Genomic DNA, 16,267 nt, shown 5'->3' on the forward strand with positions numbered 1-16,267 from the left:
TGAAGAAACAGACCCACAATCTGAGCATACATTTACTTCATCACTGTAGCCTCGCAGACTTCAACACTGACTGAAATCTACTTTCAGTGAATCACAGTTTAACTGCTGAATGCATGTCTTTATTGTGAAGGATAAGTTCCACGGGTGTCGGTTGTTTCTACTTGTTCATAATTTTACTGCCGTGGTGAAAAACAGATACGACTCGATTTCTGTTTTGTTTGCAAATGTCTCCCTTGAGCAACATTTCCCTTTCTCCATGGTTGTGCAGAAGGACGACATTCCCCAACCCTGACCTCTGCAAATCTCATTTTATTTGTTCTGGGAATTGTCTCTTCATTTTGTGGGTTCTTTTGCATTAGTAATTACGGTTAGTGGCTTTTTCACTACTTGTTTTATTGGACTCTATATTTGTTTTGATGACAAATACCATAGGCTAACAACAATCCTGGAGCCTGAATCATCAGTATTTCACATTAAGGTTTTATTTTATTTATATTTTGAAATGTTCACCAGGACAGTACTACTGGGCTACATCCTTTTTTCAGAGACGACCCAGGAAGAAAACCTCTACATTTGCAGGAAATTTTCAACTTAACATACATGAACTGAACACAGTACTATTAACAAACCACTTCAACAGCATATACCAGCACTTCAATAGCATATACCAGCGCACACATGTACAATACACTTACCATAACAGGATTTGGTATTCAGAAATACAAAGAAGCAACACAATGTGGTTTCTCTATTTACAAACGTCATAATTGCTATGAAGTATAAAAGAAGCTCAGAAAGATCAAAACACAGAAATAAAGAGAGGGGGTGTAGGGTGATATTTACTGAAAAGGGTAGAGAGAATGTGGAATGTATGCAAGAGGAAGACAGTGGCTGATACAGAGAGGTAAACAGAAAAATACAGCGATTCCTGCGTGGGAGTTTTGAGTAAATGGGTTTGATGGATGACCAAGCCTTGTATCCATTTCCTCTTTCTACACGTGGCTACATATGCCTTTATTATGCAACTGCCACGGTTTGTTTTCAATAAGCAGCACGTCCTCCACTCAGGGTTGTGTGACCACATTGGTGAACACAACTGCTCCACATGATGCACTGCAAGAGCCAGAAACTGAAAGGACATCCAAAGGCCAACATGAAGGAAACAGTATAAAGGTTGGGTTTTGAACAGAAAATTGGAAAAAAAAGGGAAATGATGAAAGCAAGAAAGTTAGGGCCTTTTGGCAATGCAATTCACACACCATAGGGGCCAACCTGCAACTCCCAAATTGCTACAAACACTTCTTCCTCATTTAACAAGGTTCAACAATGTGTACTAGCACAAAAGACACCCCTTGCATTCTACAGCCTACAACAGCAATCACATGTTTTAACTACCTCCCACAGTAGGGGGTGATTCCTTCCCTCACCTTAAGGTTAATAAGCCACAACTCTCGACTCTCCCAAACTTTAATTAAATCAGCATGTGCACATTCCTGTAAACCTGGTGTACACAGCACAGTCAACCCGTCACAGAAGCGAGACAAGCCTCTCTAGTAAACCCCCCCCCCCCATGTTCCACTCCAGCTCTGCCCCTCCTCTTTCCACGCTACTATTACTTCTTTGCTATCCTTTTTTTCTCTTCTCCTTATCCTCGATTATCCCTCCTCTGTCTCCATCCCTACTTTTTTGTTTCAGCATACCTATTCCACCTGTGCTCGCTTCTACGAACCCCTTCCACTCTTAGTATCTTCTCTCTACTCATAATGTATGTACCCCAATATGTTCTACATTTCTTACTCATAATGCATGTACTCTAATGTTCCAAATACCATATTTAAATTAATGCCTAGGATTGTTGCTGTACTTTCCATCTAACTAGCTATGTAACTGCAACTATATTTCTATATTTTCTCTATTGCCTCTAGTTATCCATGTAACTGTAACAGTATTTCTCTGTACTATTGTAACATCTCAAATGTATGTGGAGCATCTCCCCGGGCCTCCACTGAATTACTGGGAGCCAAGGTACATGGAACAATCTAGAGAACCCCCTGCCTCTCCCTGAACAGCACTGCCTTTTCATGGTCCTTCGGTCACTACTTATTGAGAACCTAAAAACACAGAAAATAAATGAGTGTAGGTTTTGCCACCTGTGTCATGCCAAAAATGTTCAAAGGCACTTTCCATTCAGACTATGAATAAAACCCACCACTGCCCAATACAATCAGGCTTTACAATGTATCTAATGCTTGCTTGTCATACAATGCAAGCTTCTACTCGCTTATTTGAAATGCTGTGTCACTATCACGATTCATATATAACAAATAATGAACCTCTACTGAACTCCGAATCTCAAACTACAAATTAGACTGTTGTGTTTGTTTAGCATAATTGTGCACTTTAAATGTACAGCCGCTCTATACAATGATTATAGTAAATCCCTCCTGGTTTACACCAATAAAGGGCTATGAGTTCTGTCTAGTGAGCAAATCGAAATTAATTAAAAACACCATTATTTATTACCAAGCTAGACAAGGCCGTGTGTGTGTGTGTGTGTGTGTGTGTGTGTGTGTGTGTGTGTGTACCTGTTGCACAGAAATGCCTTTCAATAGACAGTCCAAGGTATATTAAGTAAACTACACATATCAAACATGAAAAAAATCACTCTCTCCTACATAAACTACACATATCAAACATGAAAAAAATCACTCTCTCCTACATAAACTCTTGTAACACACAAAGACAGACTGCAATGATTATTCTGGAATTAAACTGTCATGTCGGCAATGATTATTCTGGAATTAAACTGTCATGTCTCCTAATACCCTGTACATTGGGAATATATGCCTCTGTTCTCCTCTGCATAGCAATTTATCCCCCTTAGGCTGCAAATACGATGGCAAGGTCAACCAGCTGAACATCTGATGGCAATAAGTCCTGCAGCAACAGCAGCAACTGAAGGATGAATATGCCACTCTATTACAGCTAAACAAGACTGCACTCTTGCCACATTTGAGTGAGCTACAGTTTGTTCTGAACTTTAGCATAACTTGAAAGGGCATAGAGCTAACATAGCAGTTATAAAAACTGCCCCAACATGTCACAGTACAAATCAGTGAATGAGAAATTCAAGCTACAGATGTGCAAGTAGTGAGCTAGCAAACACAACCAAATGCTTAGCGTCTCTCTCCCTCCCAACCCCCAACATATACGCAGACGTGCACAAACAGAAGTAAATAGTAAAACTCCTCACCTCAGAGACATTCAATAATGCAAAACTGAAGTAAAAAGGAAAAAAGAAAAACTGAATTGTGACTACACTTTCTGGATATATTCAATATGCAATACAGGTGCTTCCCTACTTAAGAACAGGTTAAATTCCCTGGAGTTTGTCGTAAGTTGAAAATGTTCACAGGTCCAACACACCCTTGGTGATCAACAGAATGTGGTCAAAATTGTACCACCAAAAGGCACACATATGCACAAGAAAAAATACTATATAGTATGAACTGTACATTCTAAAAACAATCAATCCTTACAAAATGGTGATATCCATCCTAACCTAGGCCCAGCCAATGTCCTACCTACTGATCTTTATACCTCCAATCCCTCTATCCCTCTCAGCCCCATAAAACTCCCAACTCTCTCCTGATAGCACATCTCAATATCCAAAGCATCAGCAATAAAGTTATCATTTCCATTCTCTCTTAGACATATACTCTTGACATTCTATGTTTAACAGAAACTTGGTTAAAACCACAAACCCATTCTATGTTTAACAGAAACTTGGTTAAAACCACAAACCCAAGATAATGAGATTATCCCACCAGGATATATTGAGACATGACCGTACAAAAAGAAAGGGAGGGGGAGTAGCTATTATTTTCACGGAAGGGCTACAAGTTACCACCTCACCTTATACTCCACCTAAGGACAATAATGCAGAAATCCTTATTTCCAAGATTCAGCTTAATTCTAATAAATCCATAAATATCTTATGCATTTATCTACCTCCTGGAAATAATATTAGCACCTTAGAGGATATTCTTAGCTAGGTCACAGCAACCTTCCCACAAGAAACTATAATCCTAGGTGATGTCAACATAGATTGGAAGTGCATCAATACTGAGCATCCTACTTCTCATATTAACCTTCATGGCTTCTCTCAGACCATCACCTCCCCAACTAGAATTAACAAACCAAACCAAAAACAGAGCACCTTAGATTGGATTCTGATTAATAATCACCACCAAACATAAAAAGTAGGTATGTTCCCTGATGATGTAAGTGACCATTGCTTAACCTATATAATCAGGCAAAAAATAGATACCCAACATCATATAGGACTTTACGTTCCAACAAGCATTTTAACCAAGAACTATTTCTGAGCGAACTTAGTTCCTGTAATTGGACTTATCTAAAAACCCTCCCATTGGAAGAGGCTGCCCAATACTTTAACTCTAAATTCTTATCTATCCTAGACCGAATTAGGTCAAATCCAGCCCCATGGCTCTCCAAAGATACCAGGCAAAAAATCCTACTTAGAAATAAAACCTGGACTAGGTGGCAAACTACCAAAAGCTCATCTGATCAGACATTTAGACAAATAAGAAATGCAACCAAAAAAAAAAAAAACGTACAGAGACCAAAAAAAAAAAAACTTTCACTACAAAATACAGCAAACACACCAACATAACCCTCAAAGATTCTGGGCAAGTATCAATAGACTTATACCTAGGACACTCCAGTACACCAACACCAATAGGAGCCAACTATGAGACTCCCATCCAAACTGCTAAGGACTTTAACTCCTTCTTCATAGATGCCATCCAAACTCTAGCCAGTCAGCTATCTCCTGACACCTCTAGCATTCCTAACCCCACAACTAGCACTCTTTCTACCTTCCTATTACAACCTATATCTACTAACTTTATTTTCAAACTCCTAGCAAACCTGAAGCTGTGTACCCCTTCCGCTGACCAAATCCCAGCTAAATATCTGCAAAAAGCAGCTAAAGCAGTAGCTTATCCTGTATCCATCCTGATAAACAGAACCATTAAAGAAGGATATATCCATACCAACTGGAAAATCTCACACATTATCCCCCTACACAAAGGTGGCAACTCCAATGAATATTCTAACTATAGACCCATAGCCCTTCTATCCCCCTTAGCAAAAATAATGGAAAAATGCATTCACCATCAGCTAATAGGCCATCTAACTAAACACAACTTACTAGCTAAGGGCCAACATGGCTTTAGGCCATTCCATAGTACAACCACTGCCCTCCTATCCTTTACAGACACCATTAACAGAAACAGCAACAATGTACTCTCTTCAGCACCATTTATTGATCTTTCAAAGGCTTTTGATATGGCAAACCACATATTGCTCATCAATATTCTCAAATCACTTTCCCTGGATACTCAATCTATAAAGTGGTTTACTTCCTACCGGAGCAATAAGCAACAAACAGTGCACTAAGAAAATAATCTGTCATCCCACCTGCCAGTCATACTGGGAAAATAATCTGTCATCCCACCTGCCAGTCACACTGGGAGTTCCCCAGGGCTCCATTCTAGGTCCTCTCATTTTCGATTTTTATTGATGATCTCTACTTGGCTATTCCCGCTGCAACTTGTATACAATATGCAGACGACTCTACATTAATCTGCACAGCTAAATCTGCTTCTGAACTGCAATGCCAAATCCAGAAAGTATTTAGCATAGTTGAGACATGGTTGTTAAAGCGCTGCCTCCTATTGAATCAAAAAAAAAAAAACAAAGCTCCTACTCTTTACTCCTACTTGTAGGTCCACACCAATAGATATCTCAGTAATTTCTAGCAATGGCACCCTCATATACACAGACTCTACTACCAAACTCCTTGGGATTACAATAGGCAACAACCTTAACTTCAACATCCACATAAACACTATAAAATCAGTTAACAGAAAAATGGACTCCCTGTACAGAGTAAAACCCGTCCTTACACCAATAGCAAGAACTATCACTGCCCACTCCCATCTAATCTCTACTCTACGCCTCACCAATATACACTATCCTATCCAAAAAGAACCTTCTCAAACTTGCGACCTCTTATCATACTATTGCCAGGTTTGCTACTGGTAAACCCTTCAGAACCCATCACTGTCAGAATCTCAAACAACTTGGATGGCTTGAACTTCAAAACCAGCTTCAATTCAACCAACTTACAATTGCCCATAAGATCCTTTACCAGCCAAACAATACTCCAATACTCTCAGACCTCATAACACCCTACAAAAATCTTAATGCCTTGCGTTCATCAAATAAACTCCTAGTTAACATCAACAAGTCTCACAACATGGCAGGGGACTATCTATTCTCAAACACAACTGGGAAAAACTGGAACCTTCTACCGAATGAACTTACTTCCCTTCCTTCCTTACCACTCTTCAAACAAAAACTTAAAACCTTCCTCAAAACACACTGGCTGTGCCCTTGTACCAACCCGGACTAACCTATCATTAATGCTACTAATATTTTTCTAGCTGTTCTCTCTCCACTAAATTAATCTTCTGTGGTGCAATGGAAAGCATCCAGTAAGAACCTGGATACTATTTTTAGCCACTAGCATATGTATATTATCTTGCTCTAAACATCCAGTAAGAACCTGGATACTATTTTTAGCCACTAGCATATGTATATTATCTTGCTCTAAACTTTGTATACAGTTTTATGATATGTACTGTTAAATGCATAAAATATCTTCTATGTCTACTTCTTGGTTTTTCGTAACAATACTTATTGTCTGTTTTTTGTATCTGTCTTGGAGCTTCTCCCCAGGCCTCTACTGAAAATGGACATATATCCAGCTAGACTAGCCCGGTCAACAAATGTAAAATAAACAGAAAAATCACGCTGTACGAGAAAGGTGATTAGAGGAGTGTTTAAACTCCACTAATACTTCACAGTAGTATATATTCTGACAGCAGTGTATTTTTACCAATCTTAAAACAGAACTGGGAATATTCAAAGAACCTCCTCTAGAGGTAGATGACACTGGTTCTTGTTCTTGAGTACTGTTTCTCACCTCAGTTCTCTTGAGATATCGACAGATGTCTGCACAGCTAGTTTTTTTCTTATACTCAAATCTTCCTGTAGCAGGCAATAGCTTCATGAATAACTGCACACACTTTTGTAAACCTTTCAGCATTTGGGTACTGAGACTAAGTCATGGCTTCCATAATTTTGTTGGGTGGCGAAAGCCAGGGTACATTTTTTGGCTAGGCTTTACGGGCCCTAGGGCAGATAGCCTAGTGAACCTATGAAGAGGAAATTGCCTTCTCAATCATGCTGAATCTTCAGCCAGCTGCTTACAGGTAAATTTCTTGGGTTCCACAGCTTCGTGTTCCTCCTCCATAACTTCCTCCTGGGGCCTTTGCGACTCTAGCTCCATCAAATCCTCGTTGCTCAGCTCCTTGCTGTCGCATTCCAACACTTCATGGATATCGTCTTCAATTTCCAATTGCAGTTGCCTGCCCAGTTCCACAGTCCTTTTGGCCACTGAAGTCACTGTTTCTATAATCCCATTCTTCCATTCAAGCTGTTTGTAAATTATGGGCAGAGCTTCTTCCAAAACATCATTCATGGTGGCAGTCTACCTCATGCCAAAAAGCACCAATGTTCTTAATTGGAGAGCTCCATCAATGTCACTCCACTGTCCCCCTTCTGACTACTTCACAGCCGGTGTGAAAGTTCTGCACAAGGTAGTAAGCCTTAAAAGTTGCAATGGCACCTTGATCCATCTGCTGAAATATAAAGGTGGTATCAGGAGACAGGTACACCACTTTGATGTTGTCGTGAAAATTGTCCAGGAAATGGTGGATGACCTCCTGCTTGTCCTACACCAGGATCTTGAAGGGCAGGTTTTTGTTACGGCAGGACTTTTCCATCTCAGGTGAAAAGAAATAAAAAAAATCTTCAAAAAGCGGTTTCGGCATCCATGGCTTACGGTTAGACTTCCACACAACAGAAAATGAAGCTTTGACAACACCCTTGAGGGTCCTGGGGTTTCCGGAATGATAAATTAACACAGGTTTAATTTTGCAGTCACCAGCAGCATTTCTACCCAACATGAGTGCTAGCTGTAAATGTTTCCCCGCCAACAATCTCACTGTCACCACATTTATTCTTTAAACCTTCAAAAAGACTCATGGCCTTCTGCTGAATTAAGTTAAGACTTAACAGGTATACGGCGCTGATACTAGTCTTCCATCCACACACTCCATAGTTTTACCATTTCTTCCATCACCACACTTCATCTCTTACTAGTTATATGGAATGTATTGGTACAGAACCTTTCACATGTTGCATAAAGCATTCTTTGTCTCAATTGTTGAAACTGTTGGAACGATTCATCCCAAGCGAACTTGCTATGTTTGCAGTTTTCACAACTAAGTCACTTTGCTTTAGAATGCCCACCTTAGCTTCCACGGTAATAATGTGGTGCTTCTTGCATTCACCACCATTAATACCAGCTTCTCTCTCATGCTTTGGAGGCATGCTGGTGTTCTACTGTATTAAGGTTGTAAAAATAACCATGGTGCAGTTACACGTTTGGGGTACAGTACTATGTTCAAAATAGTAAGTCACATCCCAGAGAGACAAGTACATTACGATGTGTTTGTTTACAGGCTAAAGACGAAGCGCTAATGCTACATCTTGCACGGCGATCGAACTTCAGACAAGTTTGTTCGTAAGTCTGAAAGGTTTGTAAGTTGAAAGGGTGTAAGTAGGGGAGCACCTGTATATGCCAGAAATGATGTTTATTCCTGCTTACACACGTGCATACACACACACACACATATAACATGCGCACACCCTTGCACACACATGTACACACGCGGGCGGACACACGTGTGCACACACTCGCACGCACACGTGCACACGACATGCACATGTGCACGCGCACACACACAGACGCGTGTGCACATACTGTAGTGAACAAATCAGACAAGAGTTTGTGGGAACCAGCGTTTTTAAGTAGAAAACTAAGCCTGTGCCTCCATGCACTGACTGGCTATTGTCTCCTGCAGGAGAAAAAATATATATCAATTCTCCGTGAAATTTCACCATTTTGTTTGGTAGGTACAGCAACAAGTGGGTGTGTTTGTGTGTGTAATACACATGGTTTACCTAGTAATGGTAAAGTGCAAGTAAAAGCTGACCTCTGTATGGTCAATGCATTCTGATCACCACTTGTGTGATAATGGAAACACCCCAGTCGAAATGTGCAATCTCCAAGTCATAGCTCTCAATCTTCCAGCTCCAAAATGAGGAAAACCAACTCTTATGTGAAGTAAATGCACAGAATGTTAACACGTATTAACAGCTTTCTAACAACTTCAACTAGAGAGCTTACAGAGTGGTTAAATGTGATAATTTCACAACAGTTTTTTTTCCATTTATCATGGATATCAGTTAAAAAAATTGCTAACACTAAATGTGTGACAGACTCTTTCAATGTGGAACTTTGAGGAACATCAATTTTAAGACCCCAAATGAGGAACAGTCCTCCTAATGAGGTACAGTTGACAGGTATGCTCAGAGTATTATATATATATATATATATACACACATACAGTTGGGGGCATGTGTGCAAAAATACTTGATGTTAGTGTGTTATTAGCCATGAAAATGCAAGTTCAATTTGACAAATGCTACTAGATCCGTATATATGTGTACGTGAATATATTATACACACACACACACACACACACACACACACACACAGTGTACATGTAAATACACATACATATATATAAAGCATAAAAATGACGATCAAATCTGTATTACTACCATTAAGAACTGGGAACTAAAGAAACAAAGACAAAATGACTGGTATTTTTTTTAAATCTTCCCAGCAATAGTCCAAAACATACCTGCTCAAATCACATATGCAGTATTTTAGGTTGACAGTCAAAAAGAAAGTCTGGGCATTTACTCCTCCAGGCTAGCGTCACCAACTGCCTCCTAGAAGCCACTGAAACAGGTCTCCTGCAGGAGGCAAGCTCGTCTGGAAGGTGACACTAATTGAGCTGCAGTTGTGACCTACCCCATCTCGAGGGACGGGACCAGTAGGAAGGCAGAAATGACCTACGAGTCATTTACTTAGGGGTCGCCATACCCCTATCAGAGACTTGTATGCTCCATGGACCCACCAACTAACTAAGCTCAGCAATCTTTCCTTGCCATTGCCAGAGTTAGGACAATAGTCTAGTCCTTCCTGTACTACCACCCTAACCCCCCCCCTTGGAAAGGGGGAGCAAGTTAAGCCTTGCCATTCCTTCCCCACCCCTCACCAGCTATAACTTGGGCCCAAGGCACTACTCAAACTCGGACTGCCCACATCAGTCAATACTTTATCCTCCCAAGCCACACAACTGGCTTCCTTTTTTTATTTTTATCTCTATGGATCTTTCCCTTTGGTGGCGTTGCTATCAGAATGTGAAATTTGCCTTTTTTTTTTAAACGGGTTATGGGATTCACCTACCAGCACAGCACAGTTCAAATTTTGCTAATGCCTGTTGAATTGTACCATACTGCTTTGCTTCAGCCACTTACATCAGTGTAAATAAATGCCGAGAAGAGGGTGTGGCAAAGAGGGGAAGGTGTAGAGAATTTTGAAGAAGAGTGAGGGGATAAAGAGGGGAGTCCCTGTAACAGATACAAGGAGTTGGGGGCATTATGGCCAGTACTGACATTATGCCTATGTTAAGGAAGCATGTCTGGTGCACAAATCTGGAATTCTAAGCTATTCCCTTGCTTCAGCAAAAAGAAAAGTGCTCAGTTTTATTCAAATTTGATCTAAAGGCAGCCCATTTATCTGGATTTGCATTTGTGAACTACGGTCATAACTCTCAATGAAACAGGGACAAATCCAGAAATAATCAGGGACACAATCAGTACTATTCTCCTGAGGCACAATCAGTACTATTCTCCTGAGGCACTGAACAGTGTGTGAATTACTATACATTTTCGGAGGTAAAAATCTAACTCTAATTGTAAAGCACCATCTTTTCTCTGAAAGTCACCAGACAGCTGAGCGGCAGAACACCGAGACATGGACCTTTTTCAGACCAAGTCCATAAGCACTGCCCAGAGTCAAGACATTCTGTAGGTAAGCATACTTAGTCTACACAAACAAGTACATATTTTTTTTCTGAGCATCTCTCGGAAAGTTCACGGCTCAAAGAGCAGAAGAGCATAAATATTTACAAATGACAAAACTAGTGCCAAATGTGTACAGGTATACAAAGCAACATGATATACACCTCTAAAAGTAGGCTTTTTATCAGTTGCAACAGTCGAAAATTATGTGCCCGTGTCCAAAGTGTAATGGGCCTGGGTGTAGATGGTGAATTACATTTTGTACTCACAAATGCTTCTACCCCAAGCAACCAGTTTAAAAAAAAATGGTCACACACACCCATCACTCAAGCCATGCCCCCCCCCCACACACACACACACACACACACATACACACACACACACATTCCCATTTATTTAAAACCTATTAGATGTGATATTTTTTTTTTATTTGTAATCCTTTCTAGAAGCAAGCTATGTACACATTGTTTGAAGCAGTAATTTAGACTGTCATAAACATAATCTGATTTGATACAGCTCATAAATAATGTTCAGAAAATGTACTCTGCAGAGTACAAACATTATGCCTAGGTACACCCTCACACACTCTCAACTGTGTAGTCATCCTTGCCTGTCCTTCTGTTTCATTATTGCTCAACTCTCCCTTTGTGTGGTAAGCTTTACATATGAACTTTTGGGAAAGAACGGATTCCCCTCACTGCAGTTACTGCACTCTTGCAGTAAACTCACTGGATTATTTTGGTGATTCCATGTTTTCTTTCCATCTCTCTCAAGTGTCCAGATTTTTGCTTAACATTTTTGATCAGTTCCTCATAAAATGTGGGGTTTTCTGAGGATTGAAGTCACTAAATGACATACACGAGTTTCAGACTTCAGAAAGTGCATCCCAACACAAATCCTCTTATTCTACCCACTAAGTTTAAGAGCACTACTAAAAATACGTCCTTAGGCAGCGCTGGTCCAGCGCTTATCGCTACCGCTTTATAGCAAAAAGGTCTCCCGTTCGATCCTCCGCAAGAGCGCCTTCTGTGTGGAACCTACATGCCTTTGTCTCCCCCATTATTTTAGGTTTTGTCCAGATTTCTTGCACTAGGATTACTCTATTTTTAAAGATAAGTGCATAGGGGAGCCACATTAGGCACGAGTACCACATTTCTACTAGCCTACGCCCCTGCTGAGTCACACAGGATGCAGATATTACAACAGAGTGTACCAACGATTGTTCCAGACAAAATACTGTCTGAAGATTTTACTTGTTTCAGCCAAAAACCCGTACTACCGCTATCACTAGATGAAGATTAAGTTATTGCAGTGAAAGGCTAGAGGCTTAGACCCTGCAGTAAGGGTATAATTCAGGCGTGTCGCAGGCAATAGTGACTTTTCTGTTTAACCGCGCTTTTCAAACTCACGACGAAACAACATATAAGGTACTCGCCAAAGTACCAAAGGAATGCACCGGTATGTACAGACTCTGTCAGGATTCGAGTGTCAGGATTCGAACCGTAAACTACCGTCGTACCAATAAACTGCCAAAACCGAATTCAGGACAAAGTGTAAACATTCATACAGCACTAAGAACGTCTACAAACCAGCTATGTATGAATTAAGCACTATGAAAGCCTACAGATTAAGTGGGTATGTATTACCATGGAGTGTGTAAATCTTATTCCCATGTGTTAACAGTAAAACAGCACCGCGGCACTCAACCAATCAAGGATGTCAACACAATCAGGGACACTTTCAAATTATTAGTACTATTAGCATGAAATATTAACAGAACAATGTGTATTAATATATATTTTCTGAAGTAAAAGTATGATTATTGTTATTAATTCACCACCTTTTCTCCAAAGGTTACCAGTTTTATGAGGGATTAAGAGGAACAGAGCTAATTTTTTTGTCAAAATTAGAGACATCCCTGAACATGAGGGACAGCTGAAATGTAGTTGTACTACGGTTGCTCAAAAAATCATAAAGTTCAGGACCGACACAGCAAAACCTGAAGCAGAAATGAGGGGCACCGTATCACTGTTGCTGAAGGCAAGGACCCTCACAATCCAATCAATGTGGGGTGGAGGCACCAAATCCATAGGTAGGGCGGGGTCATACCAGACAACTTTGCAGGATTTCGTAGAATGCCCATATTTTTTCCTCAAATTTCTGTCCAATCATCTTAAAATTCGTGATTTCCTAAATTTTTGTTACAAATCAGTGAAGACTGACTTCACTAAATAATGACAGTCGTTTGAGTTTCAGAGATCATATCCTTCAGAAGCATGGTAACACAAGACTTTTCTATTCTAAACTGAAAAAAAAATGCTAGAAGAGCAATATTTAAAATGCGTCCTGATTTGAGGGTCTTTGTCCCGTTTTTTGTGCCAAGAGGTTAATATGAAAGGGGTGACTGCCAGGAAGGTAACCTGTTAGGGGTCTCACTGGGTGCGCTCCCCTTGTGTGGGTGACTGGGCAGGATTGTTTTTCTCTCCTTCAATTATGGTAGGTGGCAACTGTTGCAGCTACAGGAGGGGCAGAAGCTCTCTTCAACAACGCAGAGTAGAACATGAAATGCAACAGACGTGTAAAAAGTCACAATGACTACAAATCATTATCTTCAATTTTCACATATTTGCCCGATAGAAGTAATTAAAACGAATATAAATGTAAGAATGCTTCCTATTTATAATTATACACATACATATGTAGCTAAGATAAAATAATGCATCGTATTTGTAATGATATACACAGAAAATTCTCAAGTGAAATGCAATACAAGTCTACTAAGTTACTCAAAAATAACTAAATAAATAAAATATAGTGCCCTAACTCAAGAAAAAAACTGAAAAGGTAAATATAATTCACTTACTTAAGTATGTGGCTGAGGAAACCCAATTTGCCTACGGAGTAACGGAATTACTGTAAACCGACGACGTTAATCTATTGACTATTCAACAGGGCGTGAAGTGTGTCTACAACAGTTTGTGAAATAAAAGAAAAACAATGACACTTACACTATGGAAGGCGGTGCGAAACGAAAATCTGAAGGGGGACACCGTTATCCTGCACTGACGTACCAAGCTGCCACGCCCTTTGGTCAGAGCCTGCCACGCCCTTTGGTTAGAGCCTGCTCCTCCCCTTGCTGAGGATAAGAGGTACACGTATAGAGTGGGGTCGCTCTTGGGTGCGGTCTTAAAACCAAGGTTTGACGTGCATAGTTTTGTACTGCAGTTACTGGTGAGCCATAGCGGTTAAGGTGGAATTATTTTGTTGTTGCGGATCTACACGTCTGATTTCACTACTCCTTTCCTGTACTGTGATGGTCAAACATTGAGTCAGTACACTGCTGTTAAAACTCCTGGTTTTAGAGTAAGGTATTTTTCTGACGCAATATATTGCTGTGAAATGTAAGCACACTAATCTGTCATCGTTTTACTTAAGTAAACCCGGGCTGCAACAAGATGCAACGCAAACTGTCTTACAAGGGTGTACCTAAGCATACGCAGTGTAATTCTAACCAGAACATTTTTTTTTCTGAGCAGTACCTTTCAATGTACAGATTTTCGCAGAAAGTCCAGATCTTTGCCCTGGCCCTAATAAAAATTGTGTTTTTCTGGCAAATCACTGAGGATTGAAGTCACTAAATAAATTCGTTTGAGTTATAGACTTCTTATCATTCAAAAATGCAAGCTAATGCAAAACCTGTCATGCTAGCAACTTTCCAAGTTTATAAGAGCGATATTTAATATATGTCCCTATTTTTGAGCCCGCCTCCCCCACACACACAATTTTAGGCGTTGTACAGACTTCTTGCACTAAGAGGTTGAGAGGTATGCTGAGCATCTGTTGAACACTTCAAAACTCAGAAAGCACAGAATGTTTAAAGCTGTGCAAACCCATATTTAGAGTACAGAGTTATAAAAACAAATGATTATGTGAAAGGAAGATACCTCTAAAAATAGTGTTTGATCTTCCTATATGTATTGGGGGTAGTAGAATTTTGAGGGTTGAATACATTTTTAAAATGGGAGGTGAGTGGAGGGGGCAACATACAACATTAGGTTTGAGCATGAAATTGAAAGTTTCTGGCTACACCTTTTTGTCTTACGGTGTGTCAAAAGATTGTTGACTTTGTATTAGAACACTACCCCACCAGATGTGCAGTAGCAAGGACCACCCAACACCCTACCATGATGTACTTGTTCATAGGTTCATACTAGGCTATCTGCCCTAGGGCATTTATAAGCCTAGCCAGAGTGTGTTTGGCTTTCGCCACCCATTTTAAATTAATTTTGCTATGCCCTTTTTCGAGGTTAGTATACTGTGCCTCTGTCTAACAGTGACACAGAAGTGATACCCGGGGTAAACCTACGATCTCCCATCCACTCATCAAGATTCCTCTTGAAGAGAGTCAATGAGGGACTCTGCCTAACCTGGACTGGGATTTTATTCCAGAGTGAAGGGAGCCATTGGGTTATGAATCTGTCCCTCCAGCATGTCCTATTTATTTCAGTGCTGAGGTTCAAGTCTCTCGAGCGCGTAGCTCGATGGGATTTGGATTTTCTGAGGTGCAGCATGTCCATTAATTCTGGGTTGGACATGGCTTTATACATCAGGCACAGATCACCTCTGAGCAGGCGGTATGAAACTGAGTAGAGCTGGAGTTTCTTTAACTGAGCAGCATATGGCATCTGTTTGAGCCCTTTGATCCTCTTGGTGAGGTACTTTTGGGGTCTTTCCAGTTGCTGCAGGTGTCTGGTAAGGTACATCCCAAAAGGGGCATTGTACTCACTTATGGGCCTGATGAGTAAAGAGGCACGATGACCTCCCCTGATCTAGATGTGAATCCCTTCATGATTAGGTGGGCTATACAAAATGTTTTTCTAACCACTTTGGCCACGTGGTTGTCAAATGAGAGATTGCTATCAACTTGGGTCCCCAGGTCCCTAATTACGTCTTCCGTACTTAATGGATTACCACCTATGTGGTAATTTGTGGGCACTTTGTTTTGCCAAAGGGGATGACTATACACTTTTTTAGCGTTTAGCTTGAGGCCATGGCTCTGTTACCAGTTGTCTGTTTCTATGATGCCCTTTTGTAGGATGCTTATGTTGGCTGG

The 16,267-nt window shown here is 40.4% G+C and overlaps 2 protein-coding genes across 2 annotated transcripts in view; both read right to left on the reverse strand.

Moving 5' to 3' along the window:
- Positions 1-14,130, reverse strand: part of MYADM (myeloid associated differentiation marker) — a 221,081-nt gene extending 206,951 nt beyond the window's left edge. Inside the window, 1 exon segment of the mRNA XM_044080527.1 lies at positions 14,018-14,130. The gene's annotated coding sequence lies outside the window, so the exon portion shown is untranslated.
- The window catches only part of LOC122809203 (myeloid-associated differentiation marker homolog), a 388,555-nt gene extending 374,418 nt beyond the window's left edge, over positions 1-14,137 (reverse strand). Inside the window, exon 1 of the mRNA XM_044080516.1 lies at positions 14,018-14,137. The gene's annotated coding sequence lies outside the window, so the exon portion shown is untranslated. The remainder of the gene's footprint in view (positions 1-14,017) is intronic.
- Between the last annotated feature and the right edge of the window lie 2,130 nt (positions 14,138-16,267).

Source organism: Protopterus annectens, chromosome 1.part1 (genome assembly GCF_019279795.1).
Source record: "Protopterus annectens isolate FY-2018-M chromosome 1.part1, PAN1.0, whole genome shotgun sequence".
NCBI lineage: Eukaryota > Metazoa > Chordata > Ceratodontiformes > Protopteridae > Protopterus > Protopterus annectens.